At 47.7% G+C, this 23,479-nt stretch overlaps 23 non-coding genes across 23 annotated transcripts; all 23 read right to left on the bottom strand.

Moving 5' to 3' along the window:
* Window positions 1-107: 107 nt before the first annotated feature.
* Window positions 108-325, bottom strand: LOC138490267 (small nucleolar RNA U3). The gene has a single exon (XR_011275312.1). It is a non-coding gene; the product is annotated as a small nucleolar RNA U3 (small nucleolar RNA).
* Window positions 326-1,160: 835 nt separating this feature from the next.
* LOC138490782 (small nucleolar RNA U3) lies at window positions 1,161-1,378 on the bottom strand. The gene has a single exon (XR_011275683.1). It is a non-coding gene; the product is annotated as a small nucleolar RNA U3 (small nucleolar RNA).
* An 824-nt stretch (window positions 1,379-2,202) lies between these two features.
* On the bottom strand, window positions 2,203-2,416 carry LOC138490467 (small nucleolar RNA U3). The gene has a single exon (XR_011275482.1). It is a non-coding gene; the product is annotated as a small nucleolar RNA U3 (small nucleolar RNA).
* An 835-nt stretch (window positions 2,417-3,251) lies between these two features.
* On the bottom strand, window positions 3,252-3,469 carry LOC138490374 (small nucleolar RNA U3). Its single transcript, XR_011275408.1, has one exon. It is a non-coding gene; the product is annotated as a small nucleolar RNA U3 (small nucleolar RNA).
* An 824-nt stretch (window positions 3,470-4,293) lies between these two features.
* On the bottom strand, window positions 4,294-4,511 carry LOC138490059 (small nucleolar RNA U3). The gene has a single exon (XR_011275129.1). It is a non-coding gene; the product is annotated as a small nucleolar RNA U3 (small nucleolar RNA).
* Window positions 4,512-5,334: 823 nt separating this feature from the next.
* On the bottom strand, window positions 5,335-5,552 carry LOC138490213 (small nucleolar RNA U3). Its single transcript, XR_011275264.1, has one exon. It is a non-coding gene; the product is annotated as a small nucleolar RNA U3 (small nucleolar RNA).
* Window positions 5,553-6,376: 824 nt separating this feature from the next.
* Window positions 6,377-6,594, bottom strand: LOC138490266 (small nucleolar RNA U3). Its single transcript, XR_011275311.1, has one exon. It is a non-coding gene; the product is annotated as a small nucleolar RNA U3 (small nucleolar RNA).
* Window positions 6,595-7,429: 835 nt separating this feature from the next.
* LOC138490781 (small nucleolar RNA U3) lies at window positions 7,430-7,647 on the bottom strand. The gene has a single exon (XR_011275682.1). It is a non-coding gene; the product is annotated as a small nucleolar RNA U3 (small nucleolar RNA).
* An 824-nt stretch (window positions 7,648-8,471) lies between these two features.
* Window positions 8,472-8,685, bottom strand: LOC138490466 (small nucleolar RNA U3). The gene has a single exon (XR_011275481.1). It is a non-coding gene; the product is annotated as a small nucleolar RNA U3 (small nucleolar RNA).
* Window positions 8,686-9,520: 835 nt separating this feature from the next.
* On the bottom strand, window positions 9,521-9,738 carry LOC138490373 (small nucleolar RNA U3). The gene has a single exon (XR_011275407.1). It is a non-coding gene; the product is annotated as a small nucleolar RNA U3 (small nucleolar RNA).
* Window positions 9,739-10,562: 824 nt separating this feature from the next.
* Window positions 10,563-10,780, bottom strand: LOC138490058 (small nucleolar RNA U3). Its single transcript, XR_011275128.1, has one exon. It is a non-coding gene; the product is annotated as a small nucleolar RNA U3 (small nucleolar RNA).
* Window positions 10,781-11,603: 823 nt separating this feature from the next.
* On the bottom strand, window positions 11,604-11,821 carry LOC138490212 (small nucleolar RNA U3). The gene has a single exon (XR_011275263.1). It is a non-coding gene; the product is annotated as a small nucleolar RNA U3 (small nucleolar RNA).
* Window positions 11,822-12,645: 824 nt separating this feature from the next.
* LOC138490265 (small nucleolar RNA U3) lies at window positions 12,646-12,863 on the bottom strand. The gene has a single exon (XR_011275310.1). It is a non-coding gene; the product is annotated as a small nucleolar RNA U3 (small nucleolar RNA).
* Window positions 12,864-13,698: 835 nt separating this feature from the next.
* LOC138490780 (small nucleolar RNA U3) lies at window positions 13,699-13,916 on the bottom strand. Its single transcript, XR_011275681.1, has one exon. It is a non-coding gene; the product is annotated as a small nucleolar RNA U3 (small nucleolar RNA).
* Window positions 13,917-14,740: 824 nt separating this feature from the next.
* On the bottom strand, window positions 14,741-14,958 carry LOC138490057 (small nucleolar RNA U3). Its single transcript, XR_011275127.1, has one exon. It is a non-coding gene; the product is annotated as a small nucleolar RNA U3 (small nucleolar RNA).
* An 835-nt stretch (window positions 14,959-15,793) lies between these two features.
* On the bottom strand, window positions 15,794-16,011 carry LOC138490396 (small nucleolar RNA U3). Its single transcript, XR_011275428.1, has one exon. It is a non-coding gene; the product is annotated as a small nucleolar RNA U3 (small nucleolar RNA).
* An 824-nt stretch (window positions 16,012-16,835) lies between these two features.
* LOC138490056 (small nucleolar RNA U3) lies at window positions 16,836-17,053 on the bottom strand. Its single transcript, XR_011275126.1, has one exon. It is a non-coding gene; the product is annotated as a small nucleolar RNA U3 (small nucleolar RNA).
* An 824-nt stretch (window positions 17,054-17,877) lies between these two features.
* On the bottom strand, window positions 17,878-18,095 carry LOC138490264 (small nucleolar RNA U3). The gene has a single exon (XR_011275309.1). It is a non-coding gene; the product is annotated as a small nucleolar RNA U3 (small nucleolar RNA).
* Window positions 18,096-18,930: 835 nt separating this feature from the next.
* On the bottom strand, window positions 18,931-19,148 carry LOC138490778 (small nucleolar RNA U3). The gene has a single exon (XR_011275680.1). It is a non-coding gene; the product is annotated as a small nucleolar RNA U3 (small nucleolar RNA).
* An 824-nt stretch (window positions 19,149-19,972) lies between these two features.
* On the bottom strand, window positions 19,973-20,190 carry LOC138490055 (small nucleolar RNA U3). Its single transcript, XR_011275125.1, has one exon. It is a non-coding gene; the product is annotated as a small nucleolar RNA U3 (small nucleolar RNA).
* Window positions 20,191-21,025: 835 nt separating this feature from the next.
* LOC138490408 (small nucleolar RNA U3) lies at window positions 21,026-21,245 on the bottom strand. Its single transcript, XR_011275439.1, has one exon. It is a non-coding gene; the product is annotated as a small nucleolar RNA U3 (small nucleolar RNA).
* Window positions 21,246-22,069: 824 nt separating this feature from the next.
* On the bottom strand, window positions 22,070-22,287 carry LOC138490290 (small nucleolar RNA U3). Its single transcript, XR_011275333.1, has one exon. It is a non-coding gene; the product is annotated as a small nucleolar RNA U3 (small nucleolar RNA).
* An 824-nt stretch (window positions 22,288-23,111) lies between these two features.
* LOC138490054 (small nucleolar RNA U3) lies at window positions 23,112-23,329 on the bottom strand. Its single transcript, XR_011275124.1, has one exon. It is a non-coding gene; the product is annotated as a small nucleolar RNA U3 (small nucleolar RNA).
* Window positions 23,330-23,479: the final 150 nt, after the last annotated feature.

Raw genomic sequence — 23,479 nt, 5'->3', positions numbered from 1 at the left:
TTTGCACAGCTAACAAATCAGAACCCACATAATCGACAGCACAGACACCAAGCAACCCTAAGAACAGGGGAGCTGTCTCTATTTTTCACCAGAATAATAAGCAGCTAACCACTCAGTTTGTGTTCCCTTCCTCCAACCCTCCTGAAAGGGAGAGAGGAACGGTCATCAATAGCAGACAGCAGCTGCATAAATGCAACACTGTCCACTTGCTTCACGCTCAGAAGAGAACACTTCAACTCTTCCTCGTGGTTAGCCAAGACCAGACACTTTCGAACACATTTCCTCAGTTAAGAACTATAGAAATGACCCCTGAAAGTATAGTCTTAATAGCACAAAGGGCAGCCCAGGCAGGTGGAAGAAGCTGCCACCCATCTCACTTAGGGTGGGAAAGCGTCTATCGTCCCAAAGGCAACAAAAAGCCCCCCCATTTCTGCATAGGAAAACCTTTCCCGCAACCCCATAGAAAACCTTTCCTTTCCATAGCGTTGGCAAAAGATGACAAAAATGCCTGTACTTTGTAAATTTACATATTGAAGACCAGCAGCCAATAAAATTCGTCAGTGTGGATGACAGAGACAAGGGGCTCCCATGGCCCAGCCAAGGCTGGCCTCAGTAAACAGAGTGGCCATATTACGATGGCAATGAGTGTTATTCAATATCTGGGAAGCTTTGCAGTGGAATTCGAGCAAGCATAAGTGGGAGGCAACGTGAACAATGGCGGTGTGACTTTTATGAGAACGTAATGCATGTGATGGAAGGGTATTGCGCGCATTGGCCAGACAAGCATTTGAGTCGGACCTGAAAAGTACCCAGCTGAATAGGCAGATTCAAATCCCCCAAAGGGGCAGTACAGTGTTGTTTTCACAGAAGCACGAGGATTGCGCCAGATGGAAAACAGTGGCAAATCAGAATGGCTTAACCTTTGTGAAATGGAAGTAGGCCAGCATGCAACAGCCGGAACTTGTCGCTTGGGTCCCCCAGGGCAGCGCACAAAAGGGCCCACGGCCAATTGTGTTTACCGGGGCGACGCAAGGTGTTTGGTCCATGTGGAGATTTGCACAGCTAACAAATCAGAACCCACATAATCGACAGCACAGACACCAAGCAACCCTAAGAACAGGGGAGCTGTCTCTATTTTTCACCAGAATAATAAGCAGCTAACCACTCAGTTTGTGTTCCCTTCCTCCAACCCTCCTGAAAGGGAGAGAGGAACGGTCATCAATAGCAGACAGCAGCTGCATAAATGCAACACTGTCCACTTGCTTCACGCTCAGAAGAGAACACTTCAACTCTTCCTCGTGGTTAGCGAAGACCAGACACTTTCGAACACATTTCCTCAGTTAAGAACTATAGAAATGATCCCTGAAAGTATAGACTTAATAGCACAAAGGGCAGCCCAGGCAGGTGGAAGAAGCTGCCACCCATCTCACTTAGGGTGGGAAAGCGTCTATCGTCCCAAAGGCAACAAAAAGCCCCTCCATTTCTGCATAGGAAAACCTTTCCCGCAACACCATAGAAAACATTTCCTATCCATAGCGTTGGCAAAAGATGACAAAAATGCCTGTACTTTGTAAATTTACATATTGAAGACCAGCAGCCAATAAAATTCGTCAGTGTGGATGACAGAGACAAGGGGCTCCCATGGCCCAGCCAAGGCTGGCCTCAGTAAACAGAGTGGCCATATTACGATGGCAATGAGTGTTATTCAATATCTGGGAAGCTTTGCAGTGGAATTCGAGCAAGCATAAGTGGGAGGCAACGTGAACAATGGCGGTGTGACTTTTATGAGAACGTAATGCATGTGATGGAAGGGTATTGGGCGCATTGGCCAGACAAGCATTTGAGTCGGACCTGAAAAGTACCCAGCTGAATAGGCAGATTCAAAGGCAGTACAGTGTTGTTTTCACAGAAGCACGAGGATTGCGCCAGATGGAAAACAGTGGCAAATCAGAATGGCTTAACCTTTGTGAAATGGAAGTAGGCCAGCATGCAACAGCCGGAACTTGTCGCTTGGGTCCCCCAGGGCAGCGCACAAAAGGGCCCACGGCCAATTGTGTTTACCGGGGCGACGCAAGGTGTTTGGTCCATGTGGAGATTTGCACAGCTAACAAATCAGAACCCACATAATCGACAGCACAGACACCAAGCAACCCTAAGAACAGGGGAGCTGTCTCTATTTTTCACCAGAATAATAAGCAGCTAACCACTCAGTTTGTGTTCCCTTCCTCCAACCCTCCTGAAAGGGAGAGAGGAACGGTCATCAATAGCAGACAGCAGCTGCATAAATGCAACACTGTCCACTTGCTTCACAGAAGAGAACACTTCAACTCTTCCTCGTGGTTAGCGAAGACCAGACACTTTCGAACACATTTCCTCAGTTAAGAACTATAGAAATGACCCCTGAAAGTATAGTCTTAATAGCACAAAGGGCAGCCCAGGCAGGTGGAAGAAGCTGCCACCCATCTCACTTAGGGTGGGAAAGCGTCTATCGTCCCAAAGGCAACAAAAAGTCCCCCCATTTCTGCATAGGAAAACCTTTCCCGCAACCCCATAGAAAACCTTTCCTTTCCATAGCGTTGGCAAAAGATGACAAAAATGCCTGTACTTTGTAAATTTACATATTGAAGACCAGCAGCCAATAAAATTCGTCAGTGTGGATGACAGAGACAAGGGGCTCCCATGGCCCAGCCAAGGCTGGCCTCAGTAAACAGAGTGGCCATATTACGATGGCAATGAGTGTTATTCAATATCTGGGAAGCTTTGCAGTGGAATTCGAGCAAGCATAAGTGGGAGGCAACGTGAACAATGGCGGTGTGACTTTTATGAGAACGTAATGCATGTGATGGAAGGGTATTGCGCGCATTGGCCAGACAAGCATTTGAGTCGGACCTGAAAAGTACCCAGCTGAATAGGCAGATTCAAATCCCCCAAAGGGGCAGTACAGTGTTGTTTTCACAGAAGCACGAGGATTGCGCCAGATGGAAAACAGTGGCAAATCAGAATGGCTTAACCTTTGTGAAATGGAAGTAGGCCAGCATGCAACAGCCGGAACTTGTCGCTTGGGTCCCCCAGGGCAGCGCACAAAAGGGCCCACGGCCAATTGTGTTTACCGGGGCGACGCAAGGTGTTTGGTCCATGTGGAGATTTGCACAGCTAACAAATCAGAACCCACATAATCGACAGCACAGACACCAAGCAACCCTAAGAACAGGGGAGCTGTCTCTATTTTTCACCAGAATAATAAGCAGCTAACCACTCAGTTTGTGTTCCCTTCCTCCAACCCTCCTGAAAGGGAGAGAGGAACGGTCATCAATAGCAGACAGCAGCTGCATAAATGCAACACTGTTCACTTGCTTCACGCTCAGAAGAGAACACTTCAACTCTTCCTCGTGGTTAGCGAAGACCAGACACTTTCGAACACATTTCCTCAGTTAAGAACTATAGAAATGATCCCTGAAAGTATAGATTTAATAGCACAAAGGGCAGCCCAGGCAGGTGGAAGAAGCTGCCACCCATCTCACTTAGGGTGGGAAAGCGTCTATCGTCCCAAAGGCAACAAAAAGCCCCTCCATTTCTGCATAGGAAAACCTTTCCCGCAACACCATAGAAAACATTTCCTATCCATAGCGTTGGCAAAAGATGACAAAAATGCCTGTACTTTGTAAATTTACATATTGAAGACCAGCAGCCAATAAAATTCGTCAGTGTGGATGACAGAGACAAGGGGCTCCCATGGCCCAGCCAAGGCTGGCCTCAGTAAACAGAGTGGCCATATTACGATGGCAATGAGTGTTATTCAATATCTGGGAAGCTTTGCAGTGGAATTCGAGCAAGCATAAGTGGGAGGCAACGTGAACAATGGCGGTGTGACTTTTATGAGAACGTAATGCATGTGATGGAAGGGTATTGGGCGCATTGGCCAGACAAGCATTTGAGTCGGACCTGAAAAGTACCCAGCTGAATAGGCAGATTCAAAGGCAGTACAGTGTTGTTTTCACAGAAGCACGAGGATTGCGCCAGATGGAAAACAGTGGCAAATCAGAATGGCTTAACCTTTGTGAAATGGAAGTAGGCCAGCATGCAACAGCCGGAACTTGTCGCTTGGGTCCCCCAGGGCAGCGCACAAAAGGGCCCACGGCCAATTGTGTTTACCGGGGCGACGCAAGGTGTTTGGTCCATGTGGAGATTTGCACAGCTAACAAATCAGAACCCACATAATCGACAGCACAGACACCAAGCAACCCTAAGAACAGGGGAGCTGTCTCTATTTTTCACCAGAATAATAAGCAGCTAACCACTCAGTTTGTGTTCCCTTCCTCCAACCCTCCTGAAAGGGAGAGAGGAACGGTCATCAATAGCAGACAGCAGCTGCATAAATGCAACACTGTCCACTTGCTTCACGCTCAGAAGAGAACACTTCAACTCTTCCTCGTGGTTAGCGAAGACCAGACACTTTCGAACACATTTCCTCAGTTAAGAACTATAGAAATGATCCCTGAAAGTATAGTCTTAATAGCACAAAGGGCAGCCCAGGCAGGTGGAAGAAGCTGCCACCCATCTCACTTAGGGTGGGAAAGCGTCTATCGTCCCAAAGGCAACAAAAAGCCCCCCCATTTCTGCATAGGAAAACCTTTCCCGCAACCCCATAGAAAACCTTTCCTTTCCATAGCGTTGGCAAAAGATGACAAAAATGCCTGTACTTTGTAAATTTACATATTGAAGACCAGCAGCCAATAAAATTCGTCAGTGTGGGTGACAGAGACAAGGGGCTCCCATGGCCCAGCCAAGGCTGGCCTCAGTAAACAGAGTGGCCATATTACGATGGCAATGAGTGTTATTCAATATCTGGGAAGCTTTGCAGTGGAATTCGAGCAAGCATAGGTGGGAGGCAACGTGAACAATGGCGGTGTGACTTTTATGAGAACGTAATGCATGTGATGGAAGGGTATTGGGCGCATTGGCCAGACAAGCATTTGAGTCGGACCTGAAAAGTACCCAGCTGAATAGGCAGATTCAAAGGCAGTACAGTGTTGTTTTCACAGAAGCACGAGGATTGCGCCAGATGGAAAACAGTGGCAAATCAGAATGGCTTAACCTTTGTGAAATGGAAGTAGGCCAGCATGCAACAGCCGGAACTTGTCGCTTGGGTCCCCCAGGGCAGCGCACAAAAGGGCCCACGGCAATTGTGTTTACCGGGGCGACGCAAGGTGTTTGGTCCAGGTGGAGATTTGCACAGCTAACAAATCAGAACCCACATAATCGACAGCACAGACACCAAGCAACCCTAAGAACAGGGGAGCTGTCTCTATTTTTCACCAGAATAATAAGCAGCTAACCACTCAGTTTGTGTTCCCTTCCTCCAACCCTCCTGAAAGGGAGAGAGGAACGGTCATCAATAGCAGACAGCAGCTGCATAAATGCAACACTGTCCACTTGCTTCACGCTCAGAAGAGAACACTTCAACTCTTCCTCGTGGTTAGCGAAGACCAGACACTTTCGAACGCATTTCCTCAGTTAAGAACTATAGAAATGATCCCTGAAAGTATAGTCTTAATAGCACAAAGGGCAGCCCAGGCAGGTGGAAGAAGCTGCCACCCATCTCACTTAGGGTGGGAAAGCGTCTATCGTCCCAAAGGCAACAAAAAGCCCCTCCATTTCTGCATAGGAAAACCTTTCCCGCAACACCATAGAAAACATTTCCTATCCATAGCGTTGGCAAAAGATGACAAAAATGCCTGTACTTTGTAAATTTACATATTGAAGACCAGCAGCCAATAAAATTCGTCAGTGTGGATGACAGAGACAAGGGGCTCCCATGGCCCAGCCAAGGCTGGCCTCAGTAAACAGAGTGGCCATATTACGATGGCAATGAGTGTTATTCAATATCTGGGAAGCTTTGCAGTGGAATTCGAGCAAGCATAAGTGGGAGGCAACGTGAACAATGGCGGTGTGACTTTTATGAGAACGTAATGCATGTGATGGAAGGGTATTGCGCGCATTGGCCAGACAAGCATTTGAGTCGGACCTGAAAAGTACCCAGCTGAATAGGCAGTTTCAAAGGCAGTACAGTGTTGTTTTCACAGAAGCACGAGGATTGCGCCAGATGAAAAACAGTGGCAAATCAGAATGGCTTAACCTTTGTGAAATGGAAGTAGGCCAGCATGCAACAGCCGGAACTTGTCGCTTGGGTCCCCCAGGGCAGCGCACAAAAGGGCCCACGGCCAATTGTGTTTACCGGGGCGACGCAAGGTGTTTGGTCCATGTGGAGATTTGCACAGCTAACAAATCAGAACCCACATAATCGACAGCACAGACACCAAGCAACCCTAAGAACAGGGGAGCTGTCTCTATTTTTCACCAGAATAATAAGCAGCTAACCACTCAGTTTGTGTTCCCTTCCTCCAACCCTCCTGAAAGGGAGAGAGGAACGGTCATCAATAGCAGACAGCAGCTGCATAAATGCAACACTGTCCACTTGCTTCACGCTCAGAAGAGAACACTTCAACTCTTCCTCGTGGTTAGCCAAGACCAGACACTTTCGAACACATTTCCTCAGTTAAGAACTATAGAAATGACCCCTGAAAGTATAGTCTTAATAGCACAAAGGGCAGCCCAGGCAGGTGGAAGAAGCTGCCACCCATCTCACTTAGGGTGGGAAAGCGTCTATCGTCCCAAAGGCGACAAAAAGCCCCCCCATTTCTGCATAGGAAAACCTTTCCCGCAACCCCATAGAAAACCTTTCCTTTCCATAGCGTTGGCAAAAGATGACAAAAATGCCTGTACTTTGTAAATTTACATATTGAAGACCAGCAGCCAATAAAATTCGTCAGTGTGGATGACAGAGACAAGGGGCTCCCATGGCCCAGCCAAGGCTGGCCTCAGTAAACAGAGTGGCCATATTACGATGGCAATGAGTGTTATTCAATATCTGGGAAGCTTTGCAGTGGAATTCGAGCAAGCATAAGTGGGAGGCAACGTGAACAATGGCGGTGTGACTTTTATGAGAACGTAATGCATGTGATGGAAGGGTATTGCGCGCATTGGCCAGACAAGCATTTGAGTCGGACCTGAAAAGTACCCAGCTGAATAGGCAGATTCAAATCCCCCAAAGGGGCAGTACAGTGTTGTTTTCACAGAAGCACGAGGATTGCGCCAGATGGAAAACAGTGGCAAATCAGAATGGCTTAACCTTTGTGAAATGGAAGTAGGCCAGCATGCAACAGCCGGAACTTGTCGCTTGGGTCCCCCAGGGCAGCGCACAAAAGGGCCCACGGCCAATTGTGTTTACCGGGGCGACGCAAGGTGTTTGGTCCATGTGGAGATTTGCACAGCTAACAAATCAGAACCCACATAATCGACAGCACAGACACCAAGCAACCCTAAGAACAGGGGAGCTGTCTCTATTTTTCACCAGAATAATAAGCAGCTAACCACTCAGTTTGTGTTCCCTTCCTCCAACCCTCCTGAAAGGGAGAGAGGAACGGTCATCAATAGCAGACAGCAGCTGCATAAATGCAACACTGTCCACTTGCTTCACGCTCAGAAGAGAACACTTCAACTCTTCCTCGTGGTTAGCGAAGACCAGACACTTTCGAACACATTTCCTCAGTTAAGAACTATAGAAATGATCCCTGAAAGTATAGACTTAATAGCACAAAGGGCAGCCCAGGCAGGTGGAAGAAGCTGCCACCCATCTCACTTAGGGTGGGAAAGCGTCTATCGTCCCAAAGGCAACAAAAAGCCCCTCCATTTCTGCATAGGAAAACCTTTCCCGCAACACCATAGAAAACATTTCCTATCCATAGCGTTGGCAAAAGATGACAAAAATGCCTGTACTTTGTAAATTTACATATTGAAGACCAGCAGCCAATAAAATTCGTCAGTGTGGATGACAGAGACAAGGGGCTCCCATGGCCCAGCCAAGGCTGGCCTCAGTAAACAGAGTGGCCATATTACGATGGCAATGAGTGTTATTCAATATCTGGGAAGCTTTGCAGTGGAATTCGAGCAAGCATAAGTGGGAGGCAACGTGAACAATGGCGGTGTGACTTTTATGAGAACGTAATGCATGTGATGGAAGGGTATTGGGCGCATTGGCCAGACAAGCATTTGAGTCGGACCTGAAAAGTACCCAGCTGAATAGGCAGATTCAAAGGCAGTACAGTGTTGTTTTCACAGAAGCACGAGGATTGCGCCAGATGGAAAACAGTGGCAAATCAGAATGGCTTAACCTTTGTGAAATGGAAGTAGGCCAGCATGCAACAGCCGGAACTTGTCGCTTGGGTCCCCCAGGGCAGCGCACAAAAGGGCCCACGGCCAATTGTGTTTACCGGGGCGACGCAAGGTGTTTGGTCCATGTGGAGATTTGCACAGCTAACAAATCAGAACCCACATAATCGACAGCACAGACACCAAGCAACCCTAAGAACAGGGGAGCTGTCTCTATTTTTCACCAGAATAATAAGCAGCTAACCACTCAGTTTGTGTTCCCTTCCTCCAACCCTCCTGAAAGGGAGAGAGGAACGGTCATCAATAGCAGACAGCAGCTGCATAAATGCAACACTGTCCACTTGCTTCACAGAAGAGAACACTTCAACTCTTCCTCGTGGTTAGCGAAGACCAGACACTTTCGAACACATTTCCTCAGTTAAGAACTATAGAAATGACCCCTGAAAGTATAGTCTTAATAGCACAAAGGGCAGCCCAGGCAGGTGGAAGAAGCTGCCACCCATCTCACTTAGGGTGGGAAAGCGTCTATCGTCCCAAAGGCAACAAAAAGTCCCCCCATTTCTGCATAGGAAAACCTTTCCCGCAACCCCATAGAAAACCTTTCCTTTCCATAGCGTTGGCAAAAGATGACAAAAATGCCTGTACTTTGTAAATTTACATATTGAAGACCAGCAGCCAATAAAATTCGTCAGTGTGGATGACAGAGACAAGGGGCTCCCATGGCCCAGCCAAGGCTGGCCTCAGTAAACAGAGTGGCCATATTACGATGGCAATGAGTGTTATTCAATATCTGGGAAGCTTTGCAGTGGAATTCGAGCAAGCATAAGTGGGAGGCAACGTGAACAATGGCGGTGTGACTTTTATGAGAACGTAATGCATGTGATGGAAGGGTATTGCGCGCATTGGCCAGACAAGCATTTGAGTCGGACCTGAAAAGTACCCAGCTGAATAGGCAGATTCAAATCCCCCAAAGGGGCAGTACAGTGTTGTTTTCACAGAAGCACGAGGATTGCGCCAGATGGAAAACAGTGGCAAATCAGAATGGCTTAACCTTTGTGAAATGGAAGTAGGCCAGCATGCAACAGCCGGAACTTGTCGCTTGGGTCCCCCAGGGCAGCGCACAAAAGGGCCCACGGCCAATTGTGTTTACCGGGGCGACGCAAGGTGTTTGGTCCATGTGGAGATTTGCACAGCTAACAAATCAGAACCCACATAATCGACAGCACAGACACCAAGCAACCCTAAGAACAGGGGAGCTGTCTCTATTTTTCACCAGAATAATAAGCAGCTAACCACTCAGTTTGTGTTCCCTTCCTCCAACCCTCCTGAAAGGGAGAGAGGAACGGTCATCAATAGCAGACAGCAGCTGCATAAATGCAACACTGTTCACTTGCTTCACGCTCAGAAGAGAACACTTCAACTCTTCCTCGTGGTTAGCGAAGACCAGACACTTTCGAACACATTTCCTCAGTTAAGAACTATAGAAATGATCCCTGAAAGTATAGATTTAATAGCACAAAGGGCAGCCCAGGCAGGTGGAAGAAGCTGCCACCCATCTCACTTAGGGTGGGAAAGCGTCTATCGTCCCAAAGGCAACAAAAAGCCCCTCCATTTCTGCATAGGAAAACCTTTCCCGCAACACCATAGAAAACATTTCCTATCCATAGCGTTGGCAAAAGATGACAAAAATGCCTGTACTTTGTAAATTTACATATTGAAGACCAGCAGCCAATAAAATTCGTCAGTGTGGATGACAGAGACAAGGGGCTCCCATGGCCCAGCCAAGGCTGGCCTCAGTAAACAGAGTGGCCATATTACGATGGCAATGAGTGTTATTCAATATCTGGGAAGCTTTGCAGTGGAATTCGAGCAAGCATAAGTGGGAGGCAACGTGAACAATGGCGGTGTGACTTTTATGAGAACGTAATGCATGTGATGGAAGGGTATTGGGCGCATTGGCCAGACAAGCATTTGAGTCGGACCTGAAAAGTACCCAGCTGAATAGGCAGATTCAAAGGCAGTACAGTGTTGTTTTCACAGAAGCACGAGGATTGCGCCAGATGGAAAACAGTGGCAAATCAGAATGGCTTAACCTTTGTGAAATGGAAGTAGGCCAGCATGCAACAGCCGGAACTTGTCGCTTGGGTCCCCCAGGGCAGCGCACAAAAGGGCCCACGGCCAATTGTGTTTACCGGGGCGACGCAAGGTGTTTGGTCCATGTGGAGATTTGCACAGCTAACAAATCAGAACCCACATAATCGACAGCACAGACACCAAGCAACCCTAAGAACAGGGGAGCTGTCTCTATTTTTCACCAGAATAATAAGCAGCTAACCACTCAGTTTGTGTTCCCTTCCTCCAACCCTCCTGAAAGGGAGAGAGGAACGGTCATCAATAGCAGACAGCAGCTGCATAAATGCAACACTGTCCACTTGCTTCACGCTCAGAAGAGAACACTTCAACTCTTCCTCGTGGTTAGCGAAGACCAGACACTTTCGAACACATTTCCTCAGTTAAGAACTATAGAAATGATCCCTGAAAGTATAGTCTTAATAGCACAAAGGGCAGCCCAGGCAGGTGGAAGAAGCTGCCACCCATCTCACTTAGGGTGGGAAAGCGTCTATCGTCCCAAAGGCAACAAAAAGCCCCCCCATTTCTGCATAGGAAAACCTTTCCCGCAACCCCATAGAAAACCTTTCCTTTCCATAGCGTTGGCAAAAGATGACAAAAATGCCTGTACTTTGTAAATTTACATATTGAAGACCAGCAGCCAATAAAATTCGTCAGTGTGGGTGACAGAGACAAGGGGCTCCCATGGCCCAGCCAAGGCTGGCCTCAGTAAACAGAGTGGCCATATTACGATGGCAATGAGTGTTATTCAATATCTGGGAAGCTTTGCAGTGGAATTCGAGCAAGCATAGGTGGGAGGCAACGTGAACAATGGCGGTGTGACTTTTATGAGAACGTAATGCATGTGATGGAAGGGTATTGGGCGCATTGGCCAGACAAGCATTTGAGTCGGACCTGAAAAGTACCCAGCTGAATAGGCAGATTCAAAGGCAGTACAGTGTTGTTTTCACAGAAGCACGAGGATTGCGCCAGATGGAAAACAGTGGCAAATCAGAATGGCTTAACCTTTGTGAAATGGAAGTAGGCCAGCATGCAACAGCCGGAACTTGTCGCTTGGGTCCCCCAGGGCAGCGCACAAAAGGGCCCACGGCAATTGTGTTTACCGGGGCGACGCAAGGTGTTTGGTCCAGGTGGAGATTTGCACAGCTAACAAATCAGAACCCACATAATCGACAGCACAGACACCAAGCAACCCTAAGAACAGGGGAGCTGTCTCTATTTTTCACCAGAATAATAAGCAGCTAACCACTCAGTTTGTGTTCCCTTCCTCCAACCCTCCTGAAAGGGAGAGAGGAACGGTCATCAATAGCAGACAGCAGCTGCATAAATGCAACACTGTCCACTTGCTTCACGCTCAGAAGAGAACACTTCAACTCTTCCTCGTGGTTAGCGAAGACCAGACACTTTCGAACGCATTTCCTCAGTTAAGAACTATAGAAATGATCCCTGAAAGTATAGTCTTAATAGCACAAAGGGCAGCCCAGGCAGGTGGAAGAAGCTGCCACCCATCTCACTTAGGGTGGGAAAGCGTCTATCGTCCCAAAGGCAACAAAAAGCCCCTCCATTTCTGCATAGGAAAACCTTTCCCGCAACACCATAGAAAACATTTCCTATCCATAGCGTTGGCAAAAGATGACAAAAATGCCTGTACTTTGTAAATTTACATATTGAAGACCAGCAGCCAATAAAATTCGTCAGTGTGGATGACAGAGACAAGGGGCTCCCATGGCCCAGCCAAGGCTGGCCTCAGTAAACAGAGTGGCCATATTACGATGGCAATGAGTGTTATTCAATATCTGGGAAGCTTTGCAGTGGAATTCGAGCAAGCATAAGTGGGAGGCAACGTGAACAATGGCGGTGTGACTTTTATGAGAACGTAATGCATGTGATGGAAGGGTATTGCGCGCATTGGCCAGACAAGCATTTGAGTCGGACCTGAAAAGTACCCAGCTGAATAGGCAGTTTCAAAGGCAGTACAGTGTTGTTTTCACAGAAGCACGAGGATTGCGCCAGATGAAAAACAGTGGCAAATCAGAATGGCTTAACCTTTGTGAAATGGAAGTAGGCCAGCATGCAACAGCCGGAACTTGTCGCTTGGGTCCCCCAGGGCAGCGCACAAAAGGGCCCACGGCCAATTGTGTTTACCGGGGCGACGCAAGGTGTTTGGTCCATGTGGAGATTTGCACAGCTAACAAATCAGAACCCACATAATCGACAGCACAGACACCAAGCAACCCTAAGAACAGGGGAGCTGTCTCTATTTTTCACCAGAATAATAAGCAGCTAACCACTCAGTTTGTGTTCCCTTCCTCCAACCCTCCTGAAAGGGAGAGAGGAACGGTCATCAATAGCAGACAGCAGCTGCATAAATGCAACACTGTCCACTTGCTTCACGCTCAGAAGAGAACACTTCAACTCTTCCTCGTGGTTAGCCAAGACCAGACACTTTCGAACACATTTCCTCAGTTAAGAACTATAGAAATGACCCCTGAAAGTATAGTCTTAATAGCACAAAGGGCAGCCCAGGCAGGTGGAAGAAGCTGCCACCCATCTCACTTAGGGTGGGAAAGCGTCTATCGTCCCAAAGGCGACAAAAAGCCCCCCCATTTCTGCATAGGAAAACCTTTCCCGCAACCCCATAGAAAACCTTTCCTTTCCATAGCGTTGGCAAAAGATGACAAAAATGCCTGTACTTTGTAAATTTACATATTGAAGACCAGCAGCCAATAAAATTCGTCAGTGTGGATGACAGAGACAAGGGGCTCCCATGGCCCAGCCAAGGCTGGCCTCAGTAAACAGAGTGGCCATATTACGATGGCAATGAGTGTTATTCAATATCTGGGAAGCTTTGCAGTGGAATTCGAGCAAGCATAAGTGGGAGGCAACGTGAACAATGGCGGTGTGACTTTTATGAGAACGTAATGCATGTGATGGAAGGGTATTGCCCGCATTGGCCAGACAAGCATTTGAGTCGGACCTGAAAAGTACCCAGCTGAATAGGCAGATTCAAATCCCCCAAAGGGGCAGTACAGTGTTGTTTTCACAGAAGCACGAGGATTGCGCCAGATGGAAAACAGTGGCAAATCAGAATGGCTTAACCTTTGTGAAATGGAAGTAGGCCAGCATGCAACAGCCGGAACTTGTCGCTTGGGTCCCCCAGGGCAGCGCACAAAAGGGCCCACGGCCAATTGTGTTTACCGGGGCGACGCAAGGTGTTTGGTCCATGTGGAGATTTGCACAGCTAACAAATCAGAACCCACATAATCGACAGCACAGACACCAAGCAACCCTAAGAACAGGGGAGCTGTCTCTATTTTTCACCAGAATAATAAGCAGCTAACCACTCAGTTTGTGTTCCCTTCCTCCAACCCTCCTGAAAGGGAGAGAGGAACGGTCATCAATAGCAGACAGCAGCTGCATAAATGCAACACTGTCCACTTGCTTCACGCTCAGAAGAGAACACTTCAACTCTTCCTCGTGGTTAGCGAAGACCAGACACTTTCGAACACATTTCCTCAGTTAAGAACTATAGAAATGATCCCTGAAAGTATAGACTTAATAGCACAAAGGGCAGCCCAGGCAGGTGGAAGAAGCTGCCACCCATCTCACTTAGGGTGGGAAAGCGTCTATCGTCCCAAAGGCAACAAAAAGCCCCTCCATTTCTGCATAGGAAAACCTTTCCCGCAACACCATAGAAAACATTTCCTATCCATAGCGTTGGCAAAAGATGACAAAAATGCCTGTACTTTGTAAATTTACATATTGAAGACCAGCAGCCAATAAAATTCGTCAGTGTGGATGACAGAGACAAGGGGCTCCCATGGCCCAGCCAAGGCTGGCCTCAGTAAACAGAGTGGCCATATTACGATGGCAATGAGTGTTATTCAATATCTGGGAAGCTTTGCAGTGGAATTCGAGCAAGCATAAGTGGGAGGCAACGTGAACAATGGCGGTGTGACTTTTATGAGAACGTAATGCATGTGATGGAAGGGTATTGGGCGCATTGGCCAGACAAGCATTTGAGTCGGACCTGAAAAGTACCCAGCTGAATAGGCAGATTCAAAGGCAGTACAGTGTTGTTTTCACAGAAGCACGAGGATTGCGCCAGATGGAAAACAGTGGCAAATCAGAATGGCTTAACCTTTGTGAAATGGAAGTAGGCCAGCATGCAACAGCCGGAACTTGTCGCTTGGGTCCCCCAGGGCAGCGCACAAAAGGGCCCACGGCCAATTGTGTTTACCGGGGCGACGCAAGGTGTTTGGTCCATGTGGAGATTTGCACAGCTAACAAATCAGAACCCACATAATCGACAGCACAGACACCAAGCAACCCTAAGAACAGGGGAGCTGTCTCTATTTTTCACCAGAATAATAAGCAGCTAACCACTCAGTTTGTGTTCCCTTCCTCCAACCCTCCTGAAAGGGAGAGAGGAACGGTCATCAATAGCAGACAGCAGCTGCATAAATGCAACACTGTCCACTTGCTTCACGCTCAGAAGAGAACACTTCAACTCTTCCTCGTGGTTAGCGAAGACCAGACACTTTCGAACACATTTCCTCAGTTAAGAACTATAGAAATGATCCCTGAAAGTATAGTCTTAATAGCACAAAGGGCAGCCCAGGCAGGTGGAAGAAGCTGCCACCCATCTCACTTAGGGTGGGAAAGCGTCTATCGTCCCAAAGGCAACAAAAAGCCCCTCCATTTCTGCATAGGAAAACCTTTCCCGCAACACCATAGAAAACATTTCCTATCCATAGCGTTGGCAAAAGATGACAAAAATGCCTGTACTTTGTAAATTTACATATTGAAGACCAGCAGCCAATAAAATTCGTCAGTGTGGATGACAGCGACAAGGGGCTCCCATGGCCCAGCCAAGGCTGGCCTCAGTAAACAGAGTGGCCATATTACGATGGCAATGAGTGTTATTCAATATCTGGGAAGCTTTGCAGTGGAATTCGAGCAAGCATAAGTGGGAGGCAACGTGAACAATGGCGGTGTGACTTTTATGAGAACGTAATGCATGTGATGGAAGGGTATTGCGCGCATTGGCCAGACAAGCATTTGAGTCGGACCTGAAAAGTACCCAGCTGAATAGGCAGATTCAAATCCCCCAAAGGGGCAGTACAGTGTTGTTTTCACAGAAGCACGAGGATTGCGCCAGATGGAAAACAGTGGCAAATCAGAATGGCTTAACCTTTGTGAAATGGAAGTAGGCCAGCATGCAACAGCCGGAACTTGTCGCTTGGGTCCCCCAGGGCAGCGCACAAAAGGGCCCACGGCCAATTGTGTTTACCGGGGCGACGCAAGGTGTTTGGTCCATGTGGAGATTTGCACAGCTAACAAATCAGAACCCACATAATCGACAGCACAGACACCAAGCAACCCTAAGAACAGGGGAGCTGTCTCTATTTTTCACCAGAATAATAAGCAGCTAACCACTCAGTTTGTGTTCCCTTCCTCCAACCCTCCTGAAAGGGAGAGAGGAACGGTCATCAATAGCAGACAGCAGCTGCATAAATGCAACACTGTCCACTTGCTTCACGCTCAGAAGAGAACACTTCAACTCTTCCTCGTGGTTAGCGAAGACCAGACACTTTCGAACACATTTCCTCAGTTAAGAACTATAGAAATGATCCCTGAAAGTATAGATTTAATAGCACAAAGGGCAGCCCAGGCAGGTGGAAGAAGCTGCCACCCATCTCACTTAGGGTGGGAAAGCGTCTATCGTCCCAAAGGCAACAAAAAGCCCCTCCATTTCTGCATAGGAAAACCTTTCCCGCAACACCATAGAAAACATTTCCTATCCATAGCGTTGGCAAAAGATGACAAAAATGCCTGTACTTTGTAAATTTACATATTGAAGACCAGCAGCCAATAAAATTCGTCAGTGTGGATGACAGAGACAAGGGGCTCCCATGGCCCAGCCAAGGCTGGCCTCAGTAAACAGAGTGGCCATATTACGATGGCAATGAGTGTTATTCAATATCTGGGAAGCTTTGCAGTGGAATTCGAGCAAGCATAAGTGGGAGGCAACGTGAACAATGGTGGTGTGACTTTTATGAGAACGTAATGCATGTGATGGAAGGGTATTGGGCGCATTGGCCAGACAAGCATTTGAGTCGGACCTGAAAAGTACCCAGCTGAATAGGCAGATTCAAAGGCAGTACAGTGTTGTTTTCACAGAAGCACGAGGATTGCGCCAGATGGAAAACAGTGGCAAATCAGAATGGCTTAACCTTTGTGAAATGGAAGTAGGCCAGCATGCAACAGCCGGAACTTGTCGCTTGGGTCCCCCAGGGCAGCGCACAAAAGGGCCCACGGCCAATTGTGTTTACCGGGGCGACGCAAGGTGTTTGGTCCATGTGGAGATTTGCACAGCTAACAAATCAGAACCCACATAATCGACAGCACAGACACCAAGCAACCCTAAGAACAGGGGAGCTGTCTCTATTTTTCACCAGAATAATAAGCAGCTAACCACTCAGTTTGTGTTCCCTTCCTCCAACCCTCCTGAAAGGGAGAGAGGAACGGTCATCAATAGCAGACAGCAGCTGCATAAATGCAACACTGTCCACTTGCTTCACGCTCAGAAGAGAACACTTCAACTCTTCCTCGTGGTTAGCGAAGACCAGACACTTTCGAACACATTTCCTCAGTTAAGAACTATAGAAATGATCCCTGAAAGTATAGTCTTAATAGCACAAAGGGCAGCCCAGGCAGGTGGAAGAAGCTGCCACCCATCTCACTTAGGGTGGGAAAGCGTCTATCGTCCCAAAGGCAACAAAAAGCCCCCCCATTTCTGCATAGGAAAACCTTTCCCGCAACCCCATAGAAAACCTTTCCTTTCCATAGCGTTGGCAAAAGATGACAAAAATGCCTGTACTTTGTAAATTTACATATTGAAGACCAGCAGCCAATAAAATTCGTCAGTGTGGATGACAGAGACAAGGGGCTCCCATGGCCCAGCCAAGGCTGGCCTCAGTAAACAGAGTGGCCATATTACGATGGCAATGAGTGTTATTCAATATCTGGGAAGCTTTGCAGTGGAATTCGAGCAAGCATAAGTGGGAGGCAACGTGAACAATGGCGGTGTGACTTTTATGAGAACGTAATGCATGTGATGGAAGGGTATTGCGCGCATTGGCCAGACAAGCATTTGAGTCGGACCTGAAAAGTACCCAGCTGAATAGGCAGTTTCAAAGGCAGTACAGTGTTGTTTTCACAGAAGCACGAGGATTGCGCCAGATGAAAAACAGTGGCAAATCAGAATGGCTTAACCTTTGTGAAATGGAAGTAGGCCAGCATGCAACAGCCGGAACTTGTCGCTTGGGTCCCCCAGGGCAGCGCACAAAAGGGCCCACGGCCAATTGTGTTTACCGGGGCGACGCAAGGTGTTTGGTCCATGTGGAGATTTGCACAGCTAACAAATCAGAACCCACATAATCGACAGCACAGACACCAAGCAACCCTAAGAACAGGGGAGCTGTCTCTATTTTTCACCAGAATAATAAGCAGCTAACCACTCAGTTTGTGTTCCCTTCCTCCAACCCTCCTGAAAGGGAGAGAGGAACGGTCATCAATAGCAGACAGCAGCTGCATAAATGCAACACTGTCCACTTGCTTCACGCTCAGAAGAGAACACTTCAACTCTTCCTCGTGGTTAGCCAAGACCAGACACTTTCGAACACATTTCCTCAGTTAAGAACTATAGAAATGACCCCTGAAAGTATAGTCTTAATAGCACAAAGGGCAGCCCAGGCAGGTGGAAGAAGCTGCCACCCATCTCACTTAGGGTGGGAAAGCGTCTATCGTCCCAAAGGCAACAAAAAGCCCCCCCATTTCTGCATAGGAAAACCTTTCCCGCAACCCCATAGAAAACCTTTCCTTTCCATAGCGTTGGCAAAAGATGACAAAAATGCCTGTACTTTGTAAATTTACATATTGAAGACCAGCAGCCAATAAAATTCGTCAGTGTGGATGACAGAGACAAGGGGCTCCCATGGCCCAGCCAAGGCTGGCCTCAGTAAACAGAGTGGCCATATTACGATGGCAATGAGTGTTATTCAATATCTGGGAAGCTTTGCAGTGGAATTCGAGCAAGCATAAGTGGGAGGCAACGTGAACAATGGCGGTGTGACTTTTATGAGAACGTAATGCATGTGATGGAAGGGTATTGCGCGCATTGGCCAGACAAGCATTTGAGTCGGACCTGAAAAGTACCCAGCTGAATAGGCAGATTCAAATCCCCCAAAGGGGCAGTACAGTGTTGTTTTCACAGAAGCACGAGGATTGCGCCAGATGGAAAACAGTGGCAAATCAGAATGGCTTAACCTTTGTGAAATGGAAGTAGGCCAGCATGCAACAGCCGGAACTTGTCGCTTGGGTCCCCCAGGGCAGCGCACAAAAGGGCCCACGGCCAATTGTGTTTACCGGGGCGACGCAAGGTGTTTGGTCCATGTGGAGATTTGCACAGCTAACAAATCAGAACCCACATAATCGACAGAACAGACACCAAGCAACCCTAAGAACAGGGGAGCTGTCTCTATTTTTCACCAGAATAATAAGCAGCTAACCACTCAGTTTGTGTTCCCTTCCTCCAACCCTCCTGAAAGGGAGAGAGGAACGGTCATCAATAGCAGACAGCAGCTGCATAAATGCAACACTGTCCACTTGCTTCACGCTCAGAAGAGAACACTTCAACTCTTCCTCGTGGTTAGCGAAGACCAGACACTTTCGAACACATTTCCTCAGTTAAGAACTATAGAAATGATCCCTGAAAGTATAGACTTAATAGCACAAAGGGCAGCCCAGGCAGGTGGAAGAAGCTGCCACCCATCTCACTTAGGGTGGGAAAGCGTCTATCGTCCCAAAGGCAACAAAAAGCCCCTCCATTTCTGCATAGGAAAACCTTTCCCGCAACACCATAGAAAACATTTCCTATCCATAGCGTTGGCAAAAGATGACAAAAATGCCTGTACTTTGTAAATTTACATATTGAAGACCAGCAGCCAATAAAATTCGTCAGTGTGGATGACAGAGACAAGGGGCTCCCATGGCCCAGCCAAGGCTGGCCTCAGTAAACAGAGTGGCCATATTACGATGGCAATGAGTGTTATTCAATATCTGGGAAGCTTTGCAGTGGAATTCGAGCAAGCATAAGTGGGAGGCAACGTGAACAATGGCGGTGTGACTTTTATGAGAACGTAATGCATGTGATGGAAGGGTATTGGGCGCATTGGCCAGACAAGCATTTGAGTCGGACCTGAAAAGTACCCAGCTGAATAGGCAGATTCAAAGGCAGTACAGTGTTGTTTTCACAGAAGCACGAGGATTGCGCCAGATGGAAAACAGTGGCAAATCAGAATGGCTTAACCTTTGTGAAATGGAAGTAGGCCAGCATGCAACAGCCGGAACTTGTCGCTTGGGTCCCCCAGGGCAGCGCACAAAAGGGCCCACGGCCAATTGTGTTTACCGGGGCGACGCAAGGTGTTTGGTCCATGTGGAGATTTGCACAGCTAACAAATCAGAACCCACATAATCGACAGCACAGACACCAAGCAACCCTAAGAACAGGGGAGCTGTCTCTATTTTTCACCAGAATAATAAGCAGCTAACCACTCAGTTTGTGTTCCCTTCCTCCAACCCTCCTGAAAGGGAGAGAGGAACGGTCATCAATAGCAGACAGCAGCTGCATAAATGCAACACTGTCCACTTGCTTCACGCTCAGAAGAGAACACTTCAACTCTTCCTCGTGGTTAGCGAAGACCAGACACTTTCGAACACATTTCCTCAGTTAAGAACTATAGAAATGATCCCTGAAAGTATAGTCTTAATAGCACAAAGGGCAGCCCAGGCAGGTGGAAGAAGCTGCCACCCATCTCACTTAGGGTGGGAAAGCGTCTATCGTCCCAAAGGCAACAAAAAGCCCCTCCATTTCTGCATAGGAAAACCTTTCCCGCAACACCATAGAAAACATTTCCTATCCATAGCGTTGGCAAAAGATGACAAAAATGCCTGTACTTTGTAAATTTACATATTGAAGACCAGCAGCCAATAAAATTCGTCAGTGTGGATGACAGAGACAAGGGGCTCCCATGGCCCAGCCAAGGCTGGCCTCAGTAAACAGAGTGGCCATATTACGATGGCAATGAGTGTTATTCAATATCTGGGAAGCTTTGCAGTGGAATTCGAGCAAGCATAAGTGGGAGGCAACGTGAACAATGGCGGTGTGACTTTTATGAGAACGTAATGCATGTGATGGAAGGGTATTGCGCGCATTGGCCAGACAAGCATTTGAGTCGGACCTGAAAAGTACCCAGCTGAATAGGCAGATTCAAATCCCCCAAAGGGGCAGTACAGTGTTGTTTTCACAGAAGCACGAGTATTGCGCCAGATGGAAAACAGTGGCAAATCAGAATGGCTTAACCTTTGTGAAATGGAAGTAGGCCAGCATGCAACAGCCGGAACTTGTCGCTTGGGTCCCCCAGGGCAGCGCACAAAAGGGCCCACGGCCAATTGTGTTTACCGGGGCGACGCAAGGTGTTTGGTCCATGTGGAGATTTGCACAGCTAACAAATCAGAACCCACATAATCGACAGCACAGACACCAAGCAACCCTAAGAACAGGGGAGCTGTCTCTATTTTTCACCAGAATAATAAGCAGCTAACCACTCAGTTTGTGTTCCCTTCCTCCAATCCTCCTGAAAGGGAGAGAGAGGAACGGTCATCAATAGCAGACAGCAGCTGCATAAATGCAACACTGTCCACTTGCTTCACGCTCAGAAGAGAACACTTCAACTCTTCCACGTGGTTAGCGAAGACCAGACACTTTCGAACACATTTCCTCAGTTAAGAACTATAGAAATGATCCCTGAAAGTATAGTCTTAATAGCACAAAGGGCAGCCCAGGCAGGTGGAAGAAGCTGCCACCCATCTCACTTAGGGTGGGAAAGCGTCTATCGTCCCAAAGGCAACAAAAAGCCCCTCCATTTCTGCATAGGAAAACCTTTCCCGCAACACCATAGAAAACATTTCCTATCCATAGCGTTGGCAAAAGATGACAAAAATGCCTGTACTTTGTAAATTTACATATTGAAGACCAGCAGCCAATAAAATTCGTCAGTGTGGATGACAGAGACAAGGGGCTCCCATGGCCCAGCCAAGGCTGGCCTCAGTAAACAGAGTGGCCATATTACGATGGCAATGAGTGTTATTCAATATCTGGGAAGCTTTGCAGTGGAATTCGAGCAAGCATAAGTGGGAGGCAACGTGAACAATGGCGGTGTGACTTTTATGAGAACGTAATGCATGTGATGGAAGGGTATTGCGCGCATTGGCCAGACAAGCATTTGAGTCGGACCTGAAAAGTACCCAGCTGAATAGGCAGATTCAAAGGCAGTACAGTGTTGTTTTCACAGAAGCACGAGGATTGCGCCAGATGAAAAACAGTGGCAAATCAGAATGGCTTAACCTTTGTGAAATGGAAGTAGGCCAGCATGCAACAGCCGGAACTTGTCGCTTGGGTCCCCCAGGGCAGCGCACAAAAGGGCCCACGGCCAATTGTGTTTACCGGGGCGACGCAAGGTGTTTGGTCCATGTGGAGATTTGCACAGCTAACAAATCAGAACCCACATAATCGACAGCACAGACACCAAGCAACCCTAAGAACAGGGGAGCTGTCTCTATTTTTCACCAGAATAATAAGCAGCTAACCACTCAGTTTGTGTTCCCTTCCTCCAACCCTCCTGAAAGGGAGAGAGGAACGGTCATCAATAGCAGACAGCAGCTGCATAAATGCAACACTGTCCACTTGCTTCACGCTCAGAAGAGAACACTTCAACTCTTCCTCGTGGTTAGCGAAGACCAGACACTTTCGAACACATTTCCTCAATTAAGAACTATAGAAATGATCCCTGAAAGTATAGTCTTAATAGCAAAAAGGGCAGCCCAGGCAGGTGGAAGAAGCTGCCACCCATCTCACTTAGGGTGGGAAAGCGTCTATCGTCCCAAAGGCAACAAAAAGCCCCTCCATTTCTGCATAGGAAAACCTTTCCCGCAACACCATAGAAAACATTTCCTATCCATAGCGTTGGCAAAAGATGACAAAAATGCCTGTACTTTGTAAATTTACATATTGAAGACCAGCAGCCAATAAAATTCGTCAGTGTGGATGACAGAGACAAGGGGCTCCCATGGCCCAGCCAAGGCTGGCCTCAGTAAACAGAGTGGCCATATTACGATGGCAATGAGTGTTATTCAATATCTGGGAAGCTTTGCAGTGGAATTCGAGCAAGCATAAGTGGGAGGCAACGTGAACAATGGCGGTGTGACTTTTATGAGAACGTAATGCATGTGATGGAAGGGTATTGCGCGCATTGGCCAGACAAGCATTTGAGTCGGACCTGAAAAGTACCCAGCTGAATAGGCAGATTCAAAGGCAGTACAGTGTTGTTTTCACAGAAGCACGAGGATTGCGCCAGATGAAAAACAGTGGCAAATCAGAATGGCTTAACCTTTGTGAAATGGAAGTAGGCCAGCATGCAACAGCCGGAACTTGTCGCTTGGGTCCCCCAGGGCAGCGCACAAAAGGGCCCACGGCCAATTGTGTTTACCGGGGCGACGCAAGGTGTTTGGTCCATGTGGAGATTTGCACAGCTAACAAATCAGAACCCACATAATCGACAGCACAGACACCAAGCAACCCTAAGAACAGGGGAGCTGTCTCTATTTTTCACCAGAATAATAAGCAGCTAACCACTCAGTTTGTGTTCCCTTCCTCCAACCCTCCTGAAAGGGAGAGAGGAACGGTCATCAATAGCAGACAGCAGCTGCATAAATGCAACACTGTCCACTTGCTTCACGCTCAGAAGAGAACACTTCAACTCTTCCTCGTGGTTAGCGAAGACCAGACACTTTCGAACACATTTCCTCAGTTAAGAACTATAGAAATGATCCCTGAAAGTATAGTCTTAATAGCACAAAGGGCAGCCCAGGCAGGTGGAAGAAGCTGCCACCCATCTCACTTAGGGTGGGAAAGCGTCTATCGTCCCAAAGGCAACAAAAAGCCCCTCCATTTCTGCATAGGAAAACCTTTCCCGCAACACCATAGAAAACATTTCCT

The sequence above is a fragment of the Ambystoma mexicanum genome, chromosome 9, assembly GCF_040938575.1.
Source record: "Ambystoma mexicanum isolate Mex_15411 chromosome 9, UKY_AmexF1_1, whole genome shotgun sequence".
In the NCBI taxonomy this organism is placed as follows: Eukaryota; Metazoa; Chordata; class Amphibia; order Caudata; family Ambystomatidae; genus Ambystoma; species Ambystoma mexicanum.
This window is presented reverse-complemented; position numbering and strand designations above follow the sequence as displayed.